This window comes from Eleginops maclovinus, chromosome 13, assembly GCF_036324505.1.
Source record: "Eleginops maclovinus isolate JMC-PN-2008 ecotype Puerto Natales chromosome 13, JC_Emac_rtc_rv5, whole genome shotgun sequence".
In the NCBI taxonomy this organism is placed as follows: Eukaryota; Metazoa; Chordata; class Actinopteri; order Perciformes; family Eleginopidae; genus Eleginops; species Eleginops maclovinus.
In genome coordinates, this window is record NC_086361.1 from 8,600,928 (window position 1) to 8,618,077 (window position 17,150).

A 17,150-nucleotide genomic window follows, 5' to 3' on the forward strand; every position below is an offset into this window, starting at 1 on the left:
GAGAAAGGTCTTCCCTTTCATACAGCTGTAAAAAGAAGCAGGCAACTTTTTGTTAGCATTCATTGCTTTTGTCAGCTGAAAAGACACTTACCAGTTTAACTGATTTTATAAAGTGCAGCTAGCTAGCGTCGGTTTCCAGCGGATGGTACGTCATGAATCTAATATAGTCATGCTGTTTCCCCAAAGTTTTTGTTACTTGCAGTACCAAAGACACTTGCATGCTTGTTTTTTTCGATCTACAGATGTAACATGAAGTTGGATAACTGAATAGTATTGTGCTTTTCCTGGGGTTCTTCTTTTTGTTTCCCCTGTTTAAAAGATATTTCAGAAGTGTTTTCCTCATCCAAACTGGGTGTCGTAGTACCAAATCACATGTCTACAGCCCAATATCACAGGTTAAAAATGTGCCACATGGGGCTTTACATTCTGCAGCTTACAGTAACCTTTGTCATCAAACCCTTGCAGTGGACATGTAAAATCCACCCCCCACCCACTCCAAAAAAGTGGAAGACCTCTCACAGAAAAGAAACCGCGAAGGGACCCCCCTTTAAGAACTGACGGACATGCAATGTCATGTTGACAGAATAAACAACAATTACATCAAAAAATCTCTGGGCAGTGTCAAGTTAGTAACACGCATTGTAAGATGGTTTGTATGATTGTTGACCTTCTTAAAGCAAATTGGTAATTGATGATAATTGGTTAAAAAAAAACATTTACTAGATATTACAGATAAAACGTCAGCTCACAGACTCCCCAAACTCCTCCATATCTGTTAGACTTTGTCAGTGCAGCAACATAATCACAGTTATATTAAAGAAGGGGACTTCCTCAACTGCCCCCACAGCAATATAGTGAATGGCAGTGGGCTATTAATATCCTGGAGTGGTTACAGAAAATAAGCACAGCTGCCAGCAGAACTGTCCTCTGAACAATAGCCTCTTATGTGAAGGCACTGCTGTTTGTGTCGTCCTGTAACTGATGTTCACGGGGGTTCTGGTGCTGTTTGTCTATCTTTGTATCAAAAATAGACATTTATTGAACGCAACCTTGCAAAGAAAGACAGTATTCACAAGGGAATGCCTTAGTGTCCTATTTCTCTTGGCACACAGTGAGGCGTTTTTGGATAAAGATTGATGTTGCCGAAGTATTTATAGGGTGGCATCCTTTCATCCCTTTATTTTCTTTCCTCTGTACTCTTCCTATTGATGCATATTTGCAAGGAACTGGCCATAAACACCCCATATAAATAAGATACAATGGTTTTGACACCAAAGCTGTCCTGTGGAGATAAGCTCTATCTTATGCACATATCACACCGTACAGCTTTCCCTTCAAACCACATTAAAGAATCCAGGAACAGAGTGTAAACCGCCACAAACTATATTTCAATTTGTTTCAATTAGATGTACATGCATGGGTGTAAAATGTAAATCATGAGGCTATAATGTCCACTACTGCCAGTAATTTGTATCCATAATAATATCATTGATGCAACAACGTTTATAGAAATGGACTTTTTAATGCAAGAATGTTATTAAAAAATATCTGTTTCTGTAAATTCTCCACAGTGCTGATGGAAGAAATTGCTGGGTGCTTTGTTTACCAGGCACCATATGATGTTACATAACCAAGGCTGTTGCCGTGGCAACACAAAGACTCCACCACACACACACACACACACACACACACACACACACACACACACACACACACACACACACACACACACACACACACACACACACACACACACACACACACACACACACACACACACACACACACACCTTGACTGGTTGATTTAAAGCGTGCTGATATTTTCTATTAACGAGATAGCCCCTCTCTGGCATCCTGGAAATGTTTTCTTGTAATACTTTACAAGTACATTTTTGCCCGTACATCAAAACAAGAGGCCAAGAAAAAGAATGTGATGCAAGCTCTCGTCCAGGTTACGCAGTATAATGTACATGTACAAGTGGCTGAATGGCAACAGTGTGAGTCAGTTTTCATTACTTTGAGTGAGCAATCAGCGCCACCAGTTGAATTCAAGGTCAGGGAGGCACTCCTGCCATCCTGAGCCGCACAATAACAACCCCAGGCATCCCCGCACAAGACCTGTCTCTTTGTGTTGAAGGGTACAGCCCTGAGTACTCTGTCAGATCCCGACACCGTCTTACAGCTCCATTCACACATCATCTGACAGTGCATCAAACCAATTCCTGATCTAGGTGGCAGAAATAGAAGCTCTTGGCCTTCCCCGTAGCTGTTTGTCTGCAAATTGATCAATTAAAAGCCAGGACAATTATTTTACCCATCTCCAGTTTAAAAAAAAAAGAGACACTCTTTCGCTTGCATACCAGTCACAAAATGCAATTTAGAAAAACACACTTGGAGATAGAAATTCAAATCTGGAGCTTATCTCGTCACTTTAATCCAGACTTAAACATAACAATTTTTAAATGGATTGCCATGAAATATCGTACAGACATTCATGGTCCCCAGATGATGAATCCCATTGACCTTTCAGTTTTGTACATACAGGAATAGTTTCTAGAGGGCAAACAAAAAGGACATGAATGATTTCCTGTAGTGTCCTCCATTGCCAGTTTATGATGTAATGAAGATCTTGTCAAGGAGGAACCTTGTATTTCTACAAGTTGCAAGTTGACCAACTTTTTCAGAGTGAATCATCCAACCCCAGCATGCTTACATGCAAAAGTAAGATAGTAAACATTAAACCTGCCAAACTTTAGCAGGGTAGCATTGTCATTTTGAGCATTAAGATGATGCTAGCTCAAAGCATCAACATCTAAGTGCAGCTGATGCAGTTTAAAATGGATTTCAGCAAGGTCTAACTGATTATTTTTTCCCAGCAAATTGAATCAGATGTGGAAAAGGCATGTGTCTATAATCCATTCAGATATGAGTTGCATTTGTCAGTGCTAGAGAAAATTTCCTTAAAGAAATCAAACCATGAACTCTCAAGGTCATGTAGAAGTCTTCTGGTGTGTAGGGATTGTAAAAAAAAATTATATTCCCAAAGCATGCAGCTGGGCACCTATCCAGAGATGCTTATCATTTTTTTAAAGCTGTGTGTGTGTGTGTGTGTGTGTGTGTGTGTGTGTGTGTGTGTGTGTGTGTGTGTGTGTGTGTGTGTGTGTGTGTGTGTGTGTGTGTGTGTGTGTGTGTGTGTGTGTAGCCGTGGTTGCTGGCATATGAAAGGAGAACCTTTTTTGGAATTCCCATGTTATCCATCATGGCCGTGCAGAGCTTTGCAGTCAATACATGATGGCAAGTAATTTGCTTTTGTTGACATTTATTTTATATGCAGATTTCGTTTCTGTTAATGTTATTGGTTAAAGCTGTAATCCACTCAAACTTAAGCCACTTTTAAGGCACAACTTCAAACACTAAATCTACATGCTGTTTAATGCTTAATCAGTGAACAGAAGTGGAAAGATTTTAATCCCTGGTGAGGAAATGACTTTGCCAGCTTCGAACGCAACACTTCTTCTCGGAAAGTATAGCTGAGGTAAACATTGTTTCTGTGCCCCGATCCACCCCAGAGGCTCCATCTAGCTTTCAGTGCCCTGCAACATTAGCCCTCTGGAAAAAAATCCCTGTTTTACTATTCCCATGTGACCCACATATTGTCCAGAGGGGGAAAAAATCAAATGTCATTTAAAACCACTCTATAAAGCATGGCCAACCTCCTTGCCCTGCGTTGATTCACTGCCACAGACTTCCAGTTAATTTTACTACAGTGCAGCTGAGTTTCCATTCAGCTGCAGACACAAACCTGCAGACCAGGCTACAACACCGACTCTGAGCTGTGACGACATCTCCAGGGCATGGTTTGAGGGAGGCCCGACTTAATGTCCTGGATCCTGAAGGAGAGGAGTGTTTTAAGGAAGAAGCCCGGTGTTGAGTCAACATTTCCAGTGACATTACCACATAGGGAAAAATCCCTGCTGTTGGGAAGGCAGGCTGTGCTAATAAAGAAAAATGCTTTGAGTCTCTGCTTATATGACAGTAAATATAAATGATGAGAGGAAAAATTCAATAATTCCATTCCAGGTTGTAGTCGAACAGTGAAGACAGTCTGCTGTATTATTGTTGCTAAATCAGTTCTGAAAAAACTAGACCATAATGTAGTAACCATTTGGACGAGTTGGGAGGTTTTATTTGGACATGTTTTTATAAGGATTTTTTTGTAAAGTTACCTAATAATTGGTTTCAACTAATAGATTTCCCCCGGCTGCAGAAAAAATGCGAGTTTAAGGCACTAAATAAACTTTTCAGACCCAAACCTGCACACGAACCCCAAGAAGATTTCCAAGGCATGGTTAAAAATATTAAAATCGGGTCATAAGAGTCACAGATTTCGTGCTCGAACATAACTAGCTAAATCTACAATGGGTCCATTGGGCTAAAATCAGAAGTTTAATATTAAGTTCAAGTTGCTTTATCCATAGCTTTTCAGTTGGTTTCAGTTGGCAAATGTGACAGCTGGCAGAAACTGTAAATAATTTCCTCTTTAGGAGACCGAATGATAAAGAGAAGGAAAGTATGCTAACTACAGTCCAATGCTAGGTAGTCTGAGATTATTAGCACAATGTTTTTCATTTGAGTTGTATGTTATTTATCGTGAAATATTTTTAAATCTTTTTAAATCTTTTCAGCGACAAGTAGCTTAATCAAATGTCGGGTGGGCTGTGAAGACACCAGTCCTCTGTAATTCTTCCTAAATAAGTCATATGCTAGCAAGCTAATACTAAGGCTTGGTCAGTTGCTCCCATTAGCTACACAATTTATGCCCAACAGTTTGTAAGTTAAAATATTCACAGATAATTCATCTTTAAACAAGAACTACCTTATGTGGTTCAACACATTGTGTTCTAGTAATGAGCAAAACTCCGCATAAATTTGTTTATGATGGTTCACTTTGTGGATTTATTTATTATGAACAAAAACAACCAGGATCTTCAGTATGAGCCGTAAAAAAAGAGTGGGGATTCTTCTGGGAAAACTGAAGTAAAACTGGAAAGGCTTTTTAAAAACTGCCATGTGTTCTACTTCTTTTTTAAAAAGATTGCATGAAAATAAACAAATGTTTATCCTACTTTATGTCTCGAGTATGATACACAGCAACTCAAAGTTATCCTTACAATGAGTTTGTGTATGCTTCTGAGTTCATTCATTATGTAACATTTTTGACAACATATTTATTTCACCTATGAAATTTTGATGTTCATGGTTTGTACTCTGAATGCCTGGAAAACATTTTGAGAAAAAGAGGAGAAAAAAAGCAGAGCGGAAAGAATCATGTCAGCTGTATTGTTGCTACTTTTAGATCCTTCACTGGAAAAGAAAAGAGGGCAGGAAACAAAGAAACTGACTGAGTTTGCTTGGAAAAATGCTGCATTAGCCGAAGAGGGGAGGAGAAACCGGAGGCAGCTCCCCTGATACTTTATACATCAGCTGATTTATGGGCTACACACAGCACTTTATAACCCTCCACTGTCCCTGTGAGCGTGGGCCCTGGGGAGCGTCAAAGTGGTCCAACGCCTGGAGCAGAGAGCAAAGAGACCCATAGGTTAGCGTGTTGGGGGATCCTCCAGTATCCAATGTATTGATCTATTAATTGTTCTCTGAGTGCTTGAAGGTCAATTATTTGTTATCTTTTCTTGTGTGATGGTTTTCACCTCAGATCCACATTGATCGTTTGGTTTGTCTTATAGTTAAATTATGGTTACCCTGGCAAAGTCATGTTTAAGGTCTGTTTGTCTTTTTGGTGGTTTGTTTGTCTGTAAGTCAGCAGGATTATAGTGTGACTTTTGGGAAAATTAGTGGGCGTAGTAAGGGTCAAGGAACCCATTGCATTTGAGCAGATCCCAATCACGCCTCAGATACATGTAATTTTACTCCTTGTAATTGACAGCCTTGGTGACAGCCTTGGTGACAGCCTTGGTGACAGCCTTGGTGTCAGCCTGCGCTTTCGGATTGCCTTTCGAATTACAATTATATGATGACGAATAATTATGTAGTTTTGTAGGCTTTGGTATCAGTCTTATTAAGAAGGTTTGAAATTGTTATCACCAAACAATGGCTGAGATCTGGAAACAATAACACTGCAAAAGAAAGATGTCAAATTGGGCAAAATATATTTTCAGTATATAAACAAGTCCAATCTTTATTTGGTGGATAAAGAACTACAGTAAGTTGAATGTCAAAGATAAAACCTGGCCAATTGAGATGTTTATAATTTGATACTAATTCTTATCACATGCATTTGTTTTATTTCCAAATAGGATGGTTTGTTTAGAACCAGTCTACACTACACTAAAAAAGTTGTAGATCCACATATTTGGAAATATAATAAAGCAAGTTAGCATATTTCCTCAAATGTAGAGGAAGTTCCTCATACAAGTCACACTGAATTATGAAATGAAAAAATATTCAAGTGATGCTAGCACAGTATGTTGCTGTAGTTCTCTTGTTTATCTTTAACATATTTAGTATGTTTTTCATTTATGGTTTGCTTTGTTTTTTTTCTTCAACCATACTGCCATCTGACATCAACGAAGAGGAAATGAAACCATTATACCGTGTATATAAAACAAAGTTTCCCAAAAGATACCCGATTGTGTGAAGGTACCTTTTATGGCCAGGGTCACAGAATATTTTAGGAACACCCATAACACTGTAGATATCAAACTATATTGCCTTCTCACCAAACTGCAAAGGTTTACAAAACATGTATTTTATCTTAAATTGTGGGCAGTTTGTTCATCAAATATCTTTTTCAGGCTTTCCTGAATGAAGAAACACATCCTCCCATTTCTTCACAATCTTCTCTGGGAATATCACTCAAATCTTATCACTGTGGAGCGGAAACATGGGATTTGAAGTAGTTTAAGTATATTAGCTGTAATCAAAATCAAACGCAGGCTTTCCCAAGGGCTGCCCTCTCTAATCTTCACTGCGCTCTTGATGCTACTGCAAGCCACGTTCATTTTTTTGATGCAGCATGTAGTACAACATGGATAATGTAAAAGATGAAGTCTGTTAAGGGGTCAACTGTAATTAATTTGATTAATTAACTGCCTTTTTTTTACGAAACAAAAACAAATTAAACGAGCACTTCCCACACTTAGATAGTGTTCTGCACCTAAAGAATTATTATCATAGGTAAGTTTCCTTTAATGATGATAGGTTGTCAAGGATTTGGGGATATCTTTAAATTTAGAAGTCAACATATTACAACCCCTAAGAGAACATAAGCATATGAGATAGGCTTAAAATGTTCTGAAAGATTTGAAATCCTTTCTGAATTGCATAAGCGCTACTAGAGTACAAAAAAACAACTGTTATTGCAGGTTTAAAATGAATTCAACTTCAATCGACTATGCGATGCTATCCTCCCGTAAGTCCTGAGAGATTTTTTAATACATCCTCATGTCTCCACTTCTGCTCCACCACTGTGACAATCTGATATTCCTTTTCACTTTCTGTCATATTTGATAACTGCTCTGTGCAGCAGCCTCTGGGCCGTCTGTCACTTCGCACTCGCCGCATCAACTGACTGATTTAACACTCAAGTCTGCTTCTCGGGTTTGTTCACGCAGAATCGTGCATCAAATTCAACCAAATAAAACATTGGTGATGTTTTCAGGGCCTCACTTTGGTATAAGAGCTATACCCTCAGTTGAGTCCCACTTTGATGAATTATACATGCCTCGCATCACGCCTCCCACGCTCCAGCTTATGTAATGTCAGCCACGCGTGGAGAAGCGTATGAGTATACGTGTGTCTATGTGGATGTATTTATATCCAGACTGGGATTGAGGGATCGGTGACTCATTCTCTTTGCTCTTTATTTTTACCCCACAATATGCCCACCCACTCACCCATTTCTAAGAAAAAAAAGAAGAGAAAGAGTATTAGTTTAGACATTTCCCAACTGTACAATGTTGATTAGATCTTCTTCGTTCCAAACCAAGGACATTTTTCCCAGAATGATATTGAAAATAAATATAATAATCAGCCTCCTGTAGGGTTGTTTTATCCTTTTTAAACATTCTGTAGGGTGTAATAGTGATCAATACACATGATTTCCTCTACAGACTTTGTTCCTATCAGGAAACATAACAATATTGATTAATAATTCAATCTCCCAAGTCATGTTTTCTTAAATCAAAGGTGTTACGGTATAAAAAAACATCACAAAAAATGTTTGGAAATAAAGCAGGCCCAGGAATGTAAAGCAAGTTTTTGTATTTTTGAAAGGGATTTTAAGTTGCTGGTTATTTTCTGACTCAAAATAATTTCAGTAGTTGATACAGTTTGTAGTAGTTCAACCCAAAGCAAATGGCTAGCTTTTAGCCCAAGGTGATCTTAAAAAGCTGAGCATCATCCATTGTCAACACAAGGCCAAGACAGGCACAGGGTGAGGTTACAGTACATATTTACTTACATTGTTGAATGTTCTTTGGGTTAAGGCAAGTATGTTCACAGTAAATTGACTTGCACTATACAGATAAAAAAAAAAAAAAAACTCCTGCCACCAAAACCACTGGATTCTTCATTTCCAATGATGCAATTTAGAAGAAAACCGGGATAATTTTCTCTGACTTGAGATAGAGATATGTTCAAAGTAACCCAGGATCTATTAAATCATTTCCATTGTTTACATTATTGCATTATCTTCCACTCCAAACCACTTACAGCACACAAATAAGTGTAACTAATTTGTAATGATATTATCTTAAATCAAAGTTGAACTTTTACTGATGGCTTTTTTGTAAATGTATAATAGATGTTGCTATAATATTGTTATTGTTTTGGTCCGATAATCATGCAGTGAACATCTGATAAAAAGGTCAGACCCATAATACCTTCAAAATTTCAAATTAAAGTCGCTCCTAAACATTTTAGATTTAGTGAAATTATTTCTATACCCAAGATAATTGTATTCATTAAGGGTATAACTACATAGAACAGAAATCGTGCAAGCTCATCCAACACTTGTGCAGTTAACACCTACCAGCACATCACTAACCCATTCTGCTCAGTACAAATGTGGTAATCAGTATTTACCTACAAACCAAAAGTGGAAAGGTCAGCGTCCCGACCAGTTTCCCTAAGTGAAAACATCTTTATAAAAGTGTTCCTATCCCTTCTTTTCACTCGGTACAAGTCACAGGATTGCAAACAAAGTTAAAATCAGCAGCACCATATCAGCATTGGCCTGTGACCGCCACAGACCCTGTGCCCTCAATCATAATGTCAGGACCGTTCCGGCAGGAAAGCTGGGGTCTGGCAGGTTGGTCTGGAGGGGGGCTGATGGGTTTCACCATTGTCCCCTCCATCCTTAGGAATGCCATCCTCCCAGTTGGCATTTTAATTCTCAGCTGGGTGCTAAACAGAGGTGTGCCAAAGAGAGGAGTGGCAAGGGGGTGGGATGGGCCCCCAATCTGATGGTGGCCCCCCCTTACTAGAGTCAAACAGTAGTAGGGAGTTGGCTTGTTAGTATCACAGATGGAATACTGAACTCCCAATGACTTACAAAACGGCAGAAAACAGATGCATAATGACAAGAAAGAGATGCAAAATTACCACAAAGTGAAGGGTCATGGTCACAAACGGATAAAATAAAAGCTAAAAATACACAAAAAACAAAGACAAAAATACCACTAAAACAACTCCATAGAAACACAACCCAACTACAAAGATGTACAGCATGTCTCCTATGTAGATTTCTTGTAATGGCAGCTATTTATTGATATGTTATGCTAAATTTATAATGTTCCCATTAATGATGTACATCGTCACATATTTTTTTACTTCTATACTAACCGTGCCCATCTTGTCTGCCGCCCCGTGATTCACAAGTTCCTGAACCCGCCCCTGGTCTTATATAAGTGTTCTGTTCGGATGTGGAGTTAGGCGAGGCGGTCCTGAAGAGCAGGGATGACAAAGGTTTTTACAATGGCAATCCATTATTGATGAGGATGGAGCTTGTTTATAGCAAGACTCATTTGGATCAAGAAACCAACAGACACTTTAATCTAGCCCAACACATTACATAACAGAGCGGTGGAAAGGATGAGAGGAAATCCTTTCGTCTTGTGTCTGAAAACCATCCGACATGCTCGCTGTGCAACCTGATGCTATCTGAGCTGAGACATGCTGCGTTTTATCTTGGCGGTGTGTAAAAACGTGTCACCCTCAAACAGACACATCGCATTTGATAAGCTGCTCTTATCACAACGTCAAATCGCTTATGTCCATCTGAAAGGAGAGTGAAATTAAAATCCCATCAGATGGAAAAGAAACATTTTACTCAAAAGATGGATGACGTGTTTGCAGCTGTGAACATGTTTGTAAAAGAAGAGTTGCAAGAGCAACTGGTTCAAGTCCCCACAAAGAGAATACAAGCTTACATGTTATACCTCACATTCAGTTGCCCCTGAATGATACTCCTGAAATATATATTTTATTGGTGTATGTTTCCAGGAGAAAAGCTAATACGTCAACAATGCAGGTAACACTTCAACATGTGAGGTCTGATCGTGGCGCTGTATGAGAGTTAACAGGGTCGCCAACATCAGAAGTGAAAGGATCTGTCAAAACTTGTTATAATAAAGATTTTCTGTGATAAATGGCCAACTCCTCCCACCATTTTTGAAAGTGTGTTGTGGTTGATTGTTAAAGGTATCCATTTCATGCACTGGTTTATGTTTTATCAACCTGTCTCATAATACTGAAATGTACCTACTGTATAAACCACCTTCATGCCCCAACCCATCCACTACACCCTGCTACTGTCAATACCCTTGCTTCTCCATAGATCACAAAACTGTATTGTATCAGAAGTTTGGACAAAGATGTTTGCTGATATCACAATGCTTGCCACAAGACCAATAGCAAGTAAATATCCTTAAATGTGTTCTTTAAGCGAATCTATGCTGCCTTGACGTATTATTAAAGGGTGCGTCTTTGACAATATTTTACTGTACATTGTTTTCATCCGTTTGTTTTTCTACTTATTTTTTTATTGATCTTTTGAAGCAAATAGTTTTGGCTGCCATTATGTTTTTATATTTCAAATAAAATGTTTAATAACAAAGCCTGCCAGGAATAAAATTTAAGTCCATTCAATTCAGGATCCTGCAATCAAATGCTCTTTTACCACAATCATTTACCCTTAAAATCAAAGCTCCAAAAAGCAGCTAAAATGGCATCGAATTTTCTAAATAAATCTTTATGTTCAATATGATGATATGTATTGATGTTATCATTATGCATGGATGCCATTTGATCATTGAACTGATGCACAATCCAGATAGAAAGTGGCATCAAATGGAAATGTTCAAGTATAGTACATTAACCTAAAAACTGTACTGAAGTAGTACTTGACTACATTCCACCGCTGTAAATGATGGGCATATGTGAAACATTCAAGCCTATCATTTACAATGAGTGGCAATTAATGTACACCATTAAGTGGCTGTTACCCTGTGTGTGGAGCTTGTATATCCTATCATTGCAGTGTGAGTTTCCTTTACGTTCTCCTACAATACATAATCTTGCCACCTCTGACATTTGGTGACCCTACATTTGCACATAGGTGTGAATGCAAGTTTCTGTCTGCATCAGCCCTGTGATTGACTGGTAATCTGTCAGGGTGGACCTTGCCTCTCACCCAACATGAACATTGATGGACTCCAGCCCCCCCAGGACCCTGGGCAGGAGAAAAGAGTAAATCTGTAGATGATAGATGGACGGATAAAGGGATAATTACCTGTCAGTCAACTGTAACATCCACTTTACCTGGATGTCACTTACTACTTTTTAATACTTCCCATGGCTCCATTTGGTCGTTGGTACCTCACTTACTTTGATAAATAATACAATTAAAACAGTAAAATCACTACATCAACTACAGTACATTCTCCCTGTTTAATCTTCCTGTCATTCGTCCAGTTCGTGCCACAGCTCTGTGAGAGGCTTCAGAGCAGGCCATCAGTCCCGCTGTGCCACAGGTGAATATAAAGCTAATGCCTCGATTTACAAGGGATCATCACTGCGTGGATCGGATATGGAGTGGCTAAATGAGCGATGGGCTCTGTGACTCAGTCGTCAGTCCCAGCGGCTCGGAGGACGAATCACTGTGGGGATCCCAGTGGGTGATGATATCTGGACAGCCGGCAGCCACAGAGTGAGGGATGTGATGCTGCTCTCTTGTGGCTTTCAGGGAGAACAACAATTAGTATGCAGCTTTGAAATACTGCAGCTGTCCAACTCCATTTGTTGTTCAAATCTGCTTTACAGTACTGTGAGATCCCACAGCTGGTTAACTCATCATTACTGATCTATAGAGTTATTTTAATACTGAGGTCATGGTCTTGTTTGAGAGAACTAAAGCCACGCTAAACACTAAAGTAGAACAAACAGTCAAATAGATGAAGGTTGATGTCCAAAACACTGTATGTTTTGATCTTGTGCCATTAGCTTAGATGTAAAAATTGGCATCACACACAAATTATACAGTCCTGATGTAAATAGAGAAACCTTATTTTCTATTTCCTTACCTGAAAATATAAACGTTTCTAAAGCTCTAATTAACAATTTATTTATCAGTTTAGCAAGTTTAATATTTGCAAATTTGTTTAATTAATTACAGATTAATAAAAGCCCAAATATCAGATGTGCACTAAATCATTTGAGAATGTTATGGTCCTGCCCTAATTTTTAAAAGTTGTTCAGGGCCTATACTTGGGATTTTCAAGGTTTCCTGGATTCTCCTTCCTGACTGGTACCACAAAATCCACTAATCCGGGGGGTTTGTCGACAGTTTTACACTGTCGCTCGCTTACAGCCACTTTTGATTGAGAAAATAGTTCCACACCAGAAAGACAACCAGACAAACAAAACGTTTTCATCCACCAGCTGTTTGATCTGTGAGTGGTCTATTTGACCACACAAACCTACATGACTGGAAAACTATTAGAGAATAAAATACATTACTGGCATCCTTTCAACCGTAAACACACACAATCCTTACTTGGATAGATGTCATTGTGTACACACTGTAGAATATGTTCCATGTTTAGGATATTACAGGAGACAAAGAAAACCCAGACAGAGCACAGCTTTATCCAGACGAGGGGCGCCATTTCTTGTCTTTGCTTTCTGTACTGCACATTATTAAAACTTGAGTGAGCAGAACCGAAGGCAAGGCAATAATGTGAACGATCTACCGGGTCATAAGCTTTGGCCAAGTTCCAGCCATTGTTGAGAGCGTTGTGTCTGGGTGTTATTTTCAAAGCAAGCATGCAATCCCCTTGTCTGCACTCGCGCTAAACTTAACAAAACAAGAAAAGCTAGAGGCTCAGCGGAGTAAAATATTGGGGCTCTTTACAGCAGGAATTAATGTCTGGATGTATGTATAGGGACGGTATCGATATTACTGTAAACCATCGCTGGAAACAATATAATGTCCAGAGCATCAAAGCTTTTCAGGTCACTTTTTCCATGTCTGTCCTGCAATTGGAAAGACAATGTCACAATCGAGTTTGACACCTGTGACCTTAAAATCAAGCATCAAAGACCACCCTTGTGATAAAAAAAATTACTTCATAGTGAATGGAAAATACTCTGCTACGATTAACATTTAGTTTAACAGGGTTAACATACAATTCATTTTTCAAATAATAAAAAATGAAAGCAAATCTAATCTTTCTCCATCAACATTAAGCATTAGGTGCGTGGTGTTAGTGCTAGGTTGACCAATGGACCTGTGTGCTTTAAGATGGCGCGGAACTCTTCTACAATGTTTTCAGAATCTGGTGTAATGTCTTTCTGTTTGATGAAACGTAAATTTAAAAAAAATTAGCCATTCAAGTATTAATCAGACAAGGAGTTTGCTGAGCACCAAAATCGTTGTGGGACTGACACAGCATAGTATGGTGTTAAGATTACCATAATATATGTTACCCTGTTACATCCTGTTCAGATATGCATGTTTCTTGTACATTTTGAAAAAATTGTCAAACTTAGCTAGCTTAACACTGAATGTAGCTAAAACTGGCCTTTCCTGTGATACCACTCCTATGAATGAATGTGTGTCTGGGACTGAAATTGGTAAACTCATAACATTAAGTAATATTTTCAAGACTTTAGAATCCCTGCCAAAGCATTGCATTGTGGTACTACTTACATGTGTCTGTTTCTCAAAGAGTCATGCAGCTGCGTGCGAGGCAGGGTAGGGATTGAAGATTTGGCAGATTATCTCCCAGGAAGGAAGGCGCTGGGCTTCAGATGGCTTGAAATCGAGGCATTAAGTATGGTAATGAGAGAAAGAAAATGGCTGGTTATATATTGCAGAGCTAATTAGGGAAGTGGAAACAGGTGAGCTGGGGAATGGGAGAGTCAGGTGACTGAGACAGGCTGGAGACTATGAGGGCATTTAGTGGACTGATGGAGAATGGCGGTGCATAGACATACTGTATATTGTTTTTGGTTTGTAGGGTGCAGAGAGGTTGATTAGATGAAAATTGTGCTGATGGTAGGGACAAATATTTGGGGCACAAGATCAGTTATTGGTTTTAAATAAGGAAGGCATGCACATTTTCTTTTCCAGAATAACAAGGGATATTTATGAATGAAGAAATATTTGATTACTTTGCTGATGGATTATATAGAATTGAAGTTTTCCTGAAATAATCAGGGTTATTCATTTGTTCCCAGAGACCACATTGTAATCAATGCTAAGGGCTTTGCAGAAGAAATTGCAAAAGAACAAAGGGAGACAGATGTTTCAAATGCAGTTTGAATGGTAGCGATATGTTCAGTTTCTGATACAGTATATCAATGTCGTCAGTCAAGCCAGCACATTTGTGGGTGTTTGTTTCAAGGAGTATGACATCAGTAGGCTTTCAGATAAAGGCGATTTCGGCATTTTAACCGATATAACACATACATTTAACAACAGTCCCTGACAGAGCTGCAGAGCATTTTTTCACCAATGACATTTGAAAATAAACTGCCAGCCCTCTTTAAAGTTGGTTAAGAGAATAAACAATATTGTCTCGTCTAAAGTACATTTTCCAAAGTTTACGAAACACTCATCAAACAGCCATAAATACCAAAGCCACAACCCATGGCCTATTATGAATCAGCTCTGCTCTTCATTCTCTGTCTCATTTTGTTATAGTGCTACCGTCCCAATAGCCGCTGCTGAGAGAAAACCAGGAGCACAATCCCCAGCTCTTCAACATTAAAGAATAACACTAACAAAAAAAAAAAAGGTGATAAAAATCTAAGACTTGTATCCTTTCAAATCCACAAGCATGGTAAATCAATTATTTCACAGTTATTCAGAGCCTTCCTCTGCTCAGCACTGTAAAGCAATTTCCCTGTAAGGGATTAATAAAAGTATGTCTTCTTCTTCTTCTTCTAAAGACATCCGACTAGACAACTGGTTCTATTGAGATTTGTTAGTGTTGGTTTTGAAAGGCCTTGGAAAATAAGCCAGGGAGGAAAACACATCCCTGTTCACGCACGACTGCGTGGCCACACACAGCTCCAACACCATCATCAAGTTTGCTGACGACACGACCGTCATCGGCCTGATCACAGACGGCGACGAGACGGCGTACAGAGAGGAGGTCAGAGCCCTGACATCTTGGTGCCAGGAAAACAACCTCCATCTCAACGTCAGCAAAACAAAGGAGCTGATTGTGGACTACAGGAAGAGGCAGTGAGAGGCACACACACCCATCACCATCGACGGGACTCCTGTGGAGAGAGTCAGCAGCTTCAGGTTCCTCGGGGTAAACATCAGTGAGGACCTGACATGGACACATCACACCAGGGTCATATCCAAGACGGCTCGACAGCGGCTCTTCTTCCTCCGCAGGCTGCGGAAGTTCAACATGGACTCCAGGATACTCTGCAACTTCTACAGGTGCACCATCGAGAGTATCCTGACTGGCTGCATCACCGCCTGGTATGGCAGTTGCACCGCCCTCAACCGTAAGACTCTACAGAGGGTGGTGAAAACTGCTCAGCACATCACCAGGACGGAGCTGCCATCCATGGAGGCCGGTAGGATATTAAAGGACCCCCATCACCCCAGCAACAGTCTGTTCTGTCTGCTGCCGTCTGACAGACGGTACCGCAGCATCCGGACCAAGACTACCTGACTCAGAGACAGTTTTATACCACAGGCTATAAGACTGCTGAACTCCTGAGCTGTGTGAATGTCTACTCACATCTGTTTATAGTACACACACACATACATATATATATATATATATATATATATATATATATATATTATACACATCTGCCATACATATCTGTTTATAGTACACATATCTATATATTATACATATCTGCCATATACATCTGCTATACATAATATATGCATCTGTCCATACCTCCTCATTCCACAGTGTAAAGTGTTTAAATACTTTCAATGTATTCCACATATGTATATATTTCACATCCTCAAATCTTTATTGTTGATATTGTAAATATTCTTCTCTCTTTTTGCACTATTTTATTTATCTTATTTGCACCATGTATGTGGAGTTGTTGGAGGAGCACGCGACATAAGATTTTCATTGCCAACATATACGTTGTATCTGCTGTGCATATGACCAATAAAACCTTGAAACCTGGAATATCAGTGAAATGTCAAATCAGATATGAGAATAATATCCGAAAAAAACGTTTTGTGTGGTCTTACATTGAAAACGTTTTATGAGGTCCTGCCCCTGTCCTTACAAACATGACGAACGACGTACTGAAGCTTTTTTGGGAATGATACTACCAATACCAATAAAAGCCAGCCAACTTCCTCACAACAAAGAACAATGTTTGCTTCTCTCTGATGTGGCTGATGATGATCCCCATCGGCCCCGGTGCCACCAGGACACGAGCCACGGATGGAGACGACGCTGCTTCTGACCCCGAGGACAATAGAAACAGAGAGGCAGTGAATAATAATGCATTCACTAACTGGGCTCTGTGTGCCAGCTTGATGCTGCCTCTGATTGCATTCACAAAGGGTGCAAACATAAAAGTGAGAAACACTAATGAGTGTGATTGTTTCAATTCACACACAAGCAGCCAAT